The sequence below is a fragment of the Thunnus thynnus genome, chromosome 8, assembly GCF_963924715.1.
Source record: "Thunnus thynnus chromosome 8, fThuThy2.1, whole genome shotgun sequence".
Taxonomy (NCBI): Eukaryota; Metazoa; Chordata; class Actinopteri; order Scombriformes; family Scombridae; genus Thunnus; species Thunnus thynnus.
In genome coordinates this window covers 22,438,715-22,444,714 of record NC_089524.1, presented here as the reverse complement: position 1 = coordinate 22,444,714, position 6,000 = coordinate 22,438,715, and the positions used below count along the sequence as shown (strand labels likewise).

The following is a 6,000-nucleotide window of genomic DNA, read 5'->3' as shown; positions in this document are numbered from 1 at the left end:
AGCCTAAAGAGGAGAAAGACTCGAGAGAGGAGCCCGAGGGCGACACAGACTCCAGCAACCAGTCAGTGGATGAACTGCTAGCTGATTGGCGGGAAGACTTGGAGGCGTTCCAGCAGATGGAGAAAGATGAGCTCTGACAATTGTCTGACATGTCGTGCCCTGTGACTGTGGTTTGATCCCGCCATGGGAAGAAACCTGGAGGGAGCGCATCTTCACACGTCACCAGCCTCAATCAAACACTGATGAACTGAAAAGAAGCAGAGGAGAAGCCTTTTTTTTTTTTTTTTTTTTAAACATCAGACATGGTTAAAAATCAAACTTTTCATGACTGCTTCTTCTCTTGCCCTCTACGGATGGCATCAAGTGCCAAGGCAGCCCACATACTGTATCTCTCTGGACCATAAGGGAGTCCTTTAGCCTGGTAGATGATGGATGAGAGACCAGGGTTCTTACCTCACTTTCTCATACAGTTTCTGTTTATCTGTCATAACAAACCCTAATGAATGACATGGACCAGACTGTATGTGTCAGCGTCTCGCTTTCCAACCCAAATTATTTCTCACACTGTCGTTCTCTCTATGCATTTCTGACTCCTTTAGCTCAAATGAATGCTGGTCCAACGACTACTTTCAGACTAATTAATCCATCGACCAATTTGTTTTATTTAAATGTGATGACTTATTTGTGATGCAACATTAACTGGTTTCAGGGGTTCGGGGCCTAATCATATGTATACATTGATGGTTAACTGCAAGTTAAGGACTTAATTGAGTTAAGGGTCAGTGAGATTGAATAAGCTGCAGGATCTTTTATGGCTTTATGGTAGACAAACTCAACACCAAATCTATCTGGAGGATATATGAAGTCATCTGTCAATGTAAATATGTATTTGTCAAGATGTATTGATGGGGGAAAAAAAAAAATATATAGCGCTGTTTGCTCAGGTTCTGGTTCAACCCACAACCAACAACCTCCGGACCACATTGGGTGGAGCAGACACACCCTCGGCAGTGCGTTGGGGTTGATTACACACCCGTGGATCGCCACAGGAGGGTGCTATATGATCTGTCTGTCATGCTGTAGTTGCTGACTGACTGGAAGGAGCAGAAATAAGCCAATAAGTTAACAAGATGAAATAAATAAAAAATTGAGAGGGGAAACTGGAAAGACTGACTTGATTCTTTGGATTTATGCTGTTTGATTTGGTTTTGATGCTAAGATTTCAGAGAAATTATGTAAAATGGAAGAATAATTATGTTAGTAGGATGCAGGCACAGTTGAATCCAACACAAGTTTCTTATTCGTACTGTAAACCTTAAGTGTCGCACCACTTTTTAATGATGTAAAAGGGGCTTTATGAATATTTTGCTCATTTCCTGTCCTGAGAAAATGGTAAAAAAAAAAAAAAAACAACAAAAAAAACAACCCAACAAGCTGACTTGCAGAGGAAAGTGGAATATTTGAGTGGAAGCTTGCAGGTTTTATTTTTGAATCAGTTGGCGGACACCCACATAGCTCAGTGAACGTGACATACGTCTGTGGAAAATTCTTATTATGCACCATATACTGTAGAATTACTGTAAGATGTGGTGGAGGAGGATCTCATAGTTTTGAAGAAAAAGCGGCAAATATAACTCAGACAATTCTCTGGTACAAGTAAAAGTCTTGCATTCAAAATGTCACTTCAGTAAAAGTACACAAATATAAGCCAAAAAATGTACTTATTCAAGAAAAAGCAGCAAATATAACTAAAAATACTCTGTTACAAGTAAAAGTCATGCATTCAACATTTTACTTCAGTAAAGGGTGAAAAACACAAGTATAAGCAGCAAAATATACTTAAAGTATTATGTAAAAAGTACTTGTTGGACACTACTATCATAGTTTTATACTACTGTATATACCAATAATATTGGATCATTATTATTGATTCATTAAAACAGCTTTAGATGGAGTAATTATAACCACTTAATGTGTTGTTTGGTAGCTTAATCTTTAATAATACATCATATTTTATGTTTTCTATGTAAAATTTTACTCACTTCTCACTATTGATGAATATAGCAGAGTGAAAAAAGTGCAATATTTGTCTCTGAAATATAGTGTATAGTGTACCATGAATACTTGCACAATACTTGTAGTTATTTACTTCCCACTACTACATTAAAGTTGATCTCCAAACACATATTTCCATGAAGGGAAAATACGAAAACATGATTGTAAACGCATGACCTTTAAAATCTTCCACTGCATGTTAAAGTGGTAAATACAGTACTAGCAGCTCACGAGGGGGATCACTTTCATTTCTGGAACCACAATAAGGAAGCAGCTCGGGTCCGGCAGTGATTGGGTGAGTTGCTGGGGCACTCCTCAGCAAGATGGCTGCATTGCTGCGCGCAATAGTGGCATCCTGGTGAAATGACGCAAGCCACAGTTTACGTTCAGTCCTCCAGGCTCTGAGCTCTCCTGTCTCCATAGCGCAGATCCCGCCCGACGCAGCCGGGAAGACCGACCGGCTAACCTCCAGTGGACCGAGCGGAACCGGTTCATCTGAGTAAGTACCAGCGTGTATCGCTCGTTAATCGTCTCCCAGAGGTGTCGTTTACCCTTCAGAGAGAAAACCACGTCCCTGCTCGTGCTTTCTGTCTCTCTTTTACTCCTCTCTTTTGTTGTTGCTTCCTGAGTGTACCGTGATTACCCGGCGCTCTCCTTCCTGCACACTGGGCTTCGCATCAGTCTGTCGATGTTTTGATGTCTTGGAGAGGGGGGGAAGAGAGGTTTCTCCCCTGCAACGCGATTAAACTCGGGTTTATCTCAGCTTTTACTGGCTGATAAAACACAAGAGGACTCGAAGGAGATGGTATACGTTTCTGGTTTTTTCTTTTTTTGAGTGTGTGAGTGTGTTCGCTCGGGGCTTGGACAGCGTTGGCTCAGCGCATTTTCAAATTTTCCACACATCCTGGTTGGCTGTGCCACCCTGTCCCGCTGCTCCCTCTCTGCCTGCTGCTGCTGCTGCTGCTGCTGGAAGGCCGTTTGGTTTTTTGGAGAAACACTCAACAACAGAGGGAAGATGAGACCTGGGGCTGGCTGAGGCTACATGCCGTTAACCTTTTGTGGAAATGAAACTATGTGTACACACACACACACGCACACACACGGGGAGACCGTTTGCAACTCCCTCTGCCCACAACTCTGCCTCCCCCTGTGGGGAACAAAGCGCCCAGTGTCTCCCTGTAGCGCAGCTGGACACAGCTGTTGAGCCGAGCTGCAGCCCCAGGACAGGACAGGACAGGACAGCACAGCACCAGGACACAGAGCTCTGTGGCCCGGGTCAGGGGGGGGGGGAGCTCCTGCTGCTCCTGCTGATGTGCTTGCCTCACAGCTCACATGTTAGTCTGATATGATAGGAGAAAAACATTCCCATCTGTTTGGTTAGACACCACTGAAGACAGCTCATTACTGCATTACTGTAGCAATGTGTCTGCCTCAGAGGGAAGGCAGGAGCTTCTAGATAATATTGGGAAAAGTCACAGCGGCCGGAATTAGATTTGATATATAGGCTCATTTGCAGCTCATTTGGGAAAAGTTAGCCGGAGTCTATTTCAAATGTATCCTTCCCCACTTCCTCAGACATTATTAGAAACATCACATCCCCTAAAGGGGCTCAGTAAGTTTCCAAATGCCTTCCTGGCTGCTGCGTTTAAGTGTGCCATAAGTCCACTAGCCACTGTAGATTTCCGTGTGTGATTAACCATTACATCACCATTATATCCATTTGATGGCTGCCCCGGTGTGAAAGTAGGTTGGTGTGGCCGGAGGTTGCGGCGCCTAGCACCCTGTCACCCGCAGCTTACATCAGGACTACAGTATATAGGTTAGCAATCCTGTGAGTGGATGTTGCATGTCCCCCTCCCTACTTTAGTCTTGATTTATCTGTCCGTCTTCATCTATGTGCCTCCATCTGCTTTTCTCTCTCCTGCCCCTCCCTCCCTTGCTTATCACAGAGCGTTGTGTGTGTGTGTGTACTTGTACGTGTGTGTGTGTGTGTGTACGTGCTTATGAGCCATTGCTCACATATGGCTTTTGGTTCCGGTGGTTATCAGAAGAGACTGAGTCTCACTCCTCCTCACTCCTTTCTTTTCCTCTCCGTCTCTTTCTCTGAGGCGGAATTCTATTCTTAGTCCTCCTCTTTCTCTTTCTTTCTCAAATCCCCCTCAATCATCATCACCATCATCATCACCCGCGCCCCCCCCCCCCCCCCCCCCCCCCCCCCTCCCAACCCCGTCCAGCCTGTCCACCCGTGGCCTCTTCACCTTGAGCTGATTACCAGAAGTTCAGGTGATTGTTTGGGGCTCTGTTCAGGTCATGATGCAACACCTGTGATGTCACCGTGAGAGTAGGTGGAGCGTTTCCATGGTTACCAGGGTGTCTTCTCTGTCTGTCAGTGTCTGTGTGTGTACGTGTGGGTGTGGGAAGGAGTTCCCGTGGCTGTCTCTTTACTTCCAGTTTGTGTTCTCTCCGTGGCAGTGCTCCTGCTGTCAGGTGTGATGAGGTAGTCTATATTGCAGTGCACAAAGCACTAGGCCAGCACAACACGATCTCCCTCTGCGTCCTGTGTGTCTGTCAGTTTGACTGACCGGCTCGCTGGCCGATCGGTTTCTCTACCTGACTGAATAATCAAAGCTTACAGCAGCAAACGTTGCAGCACGAAACCCTGAAAAAACTGCATTTGTGTCATTATCCTCTGCTTTGTCGTCTGGTTCGCGCACGTGTGTTTGTGTTTGTGTATGTGTGTGTCTGCATTGCAGCTGACGTGCAGATCAGTGGATTGTGGGATGTTTCTGCCATTAGTCTGCCTCTTTACTGCTGCCCTTTTGAGTCAGCAGGGGTTGGCTGTGCAGCCTTTACTCCACATGCATGCTTTGTTTGCTTGTGTCTGACACATGATAAAGCAACATCTCACTGTGTCCCTGACTGTGTTTACAGTGCACTTTGTGTTCAGAGTCCAGTTTGGATGGGAAAAGGAGAGTCCAGTACTGGTTGAGCTTGTCAGTCCCCCCCCCCCCCACCCACCACCACCACCACCACCACCACCACCACCACCACCCCCTTATCTCTTATTCTCACTCCTATGTTCACTCTGAAGTGCTGGGTGAATCTTTCCATAGTTTTTTCCCATCAGACAGAATGAATCTGTTTCCGAGATCTCTCCACCGCAGATAAGATGGTCTCTGATAGGATGATAGGATCACCGTCCCTTGATAATTATAACTCCACAGATAGATTGATGTTAGAAAACAAACAGAGTGTTCAGCCTTCAGTAAAAGCCCCATACATTTAATATGAAGCTAGGGGAATGGAAAATAACCTCAAATATACTAATTGTCTTGGATCAGGTACAGTGTTTGGTCAGTGATGTAGTTACTTTCCACTACATTACTGACTCTCATGTCCTTTAATTCTTCTGATATTGTGCACAAGCCATACAGAAGCTTATTGCCTTACATGATATTTAGATGTTTTATGTGTAACACTAGTTGCTTTTTATGATACGACATTGCAAGAGAAATTAAACATAACTAGTCTTTATGCTGCTTGATGCGTCAACACTGATATGAACAGACAGAACAGAAATTACAGCGATGAATGTGGATCATCCAATTTAGTATTATTATTCATCAACTTTCAGAGGAGTCATATTGTGATGAAACAATGCTGATTAATTTGTCAGTTAGAAAGAAGTCAGAAAATAATGAAGAGACCCACAACCTGAGGCGGATATTCAAATAGTTTTTTTTAGAAAATAAAAGCATCAAATCCTTAGATTTTGAGAAGCTAGAACCTGTAAATGTGCACAACTTGCACTTTTTTTTCTTTAAAATGACTGAAATGATGAACTGTTCATAAAAATAGCTAATAAAGTAATCAACTACTTTTTTCAGCCTTAGTCATTGTTTTTCAAATTAGAGCCAAAACAACTAATTGATTAGTCGATCAACA

General features: G+C 43.9%; 1 protein-coding gene across 4 annotated transcripts in view; it reads left to right on the top strand.

The window, feature by feature from the left end:
- The first annotated feature begins 2,352 nt into the window (after nucleotides 1–2,352).
- Nucleotides 2,353–6,000, top strand: part of zgc:92140 (uncharacterized protein LOC447854 homolog) — a 28,456-nt gene continuing 24,808 nt past the window's right edge. For 2 of the 4 annotated variants that reach the window (XM_067597221.1, XM_067597220.1), the window contains exon 1: nucleotides 2,354–2,554. The gene's annotated coding sequence lies outside the window, so the exon portion shown is untranslated. Of the gene's footprint in view, nucleotides 2,555–6,000 lie in introns of all 4 variants that reach the window. The other 2 variants (XM_067597222.1, XM_067597219.1) reach the window with 2 other exon arrangements.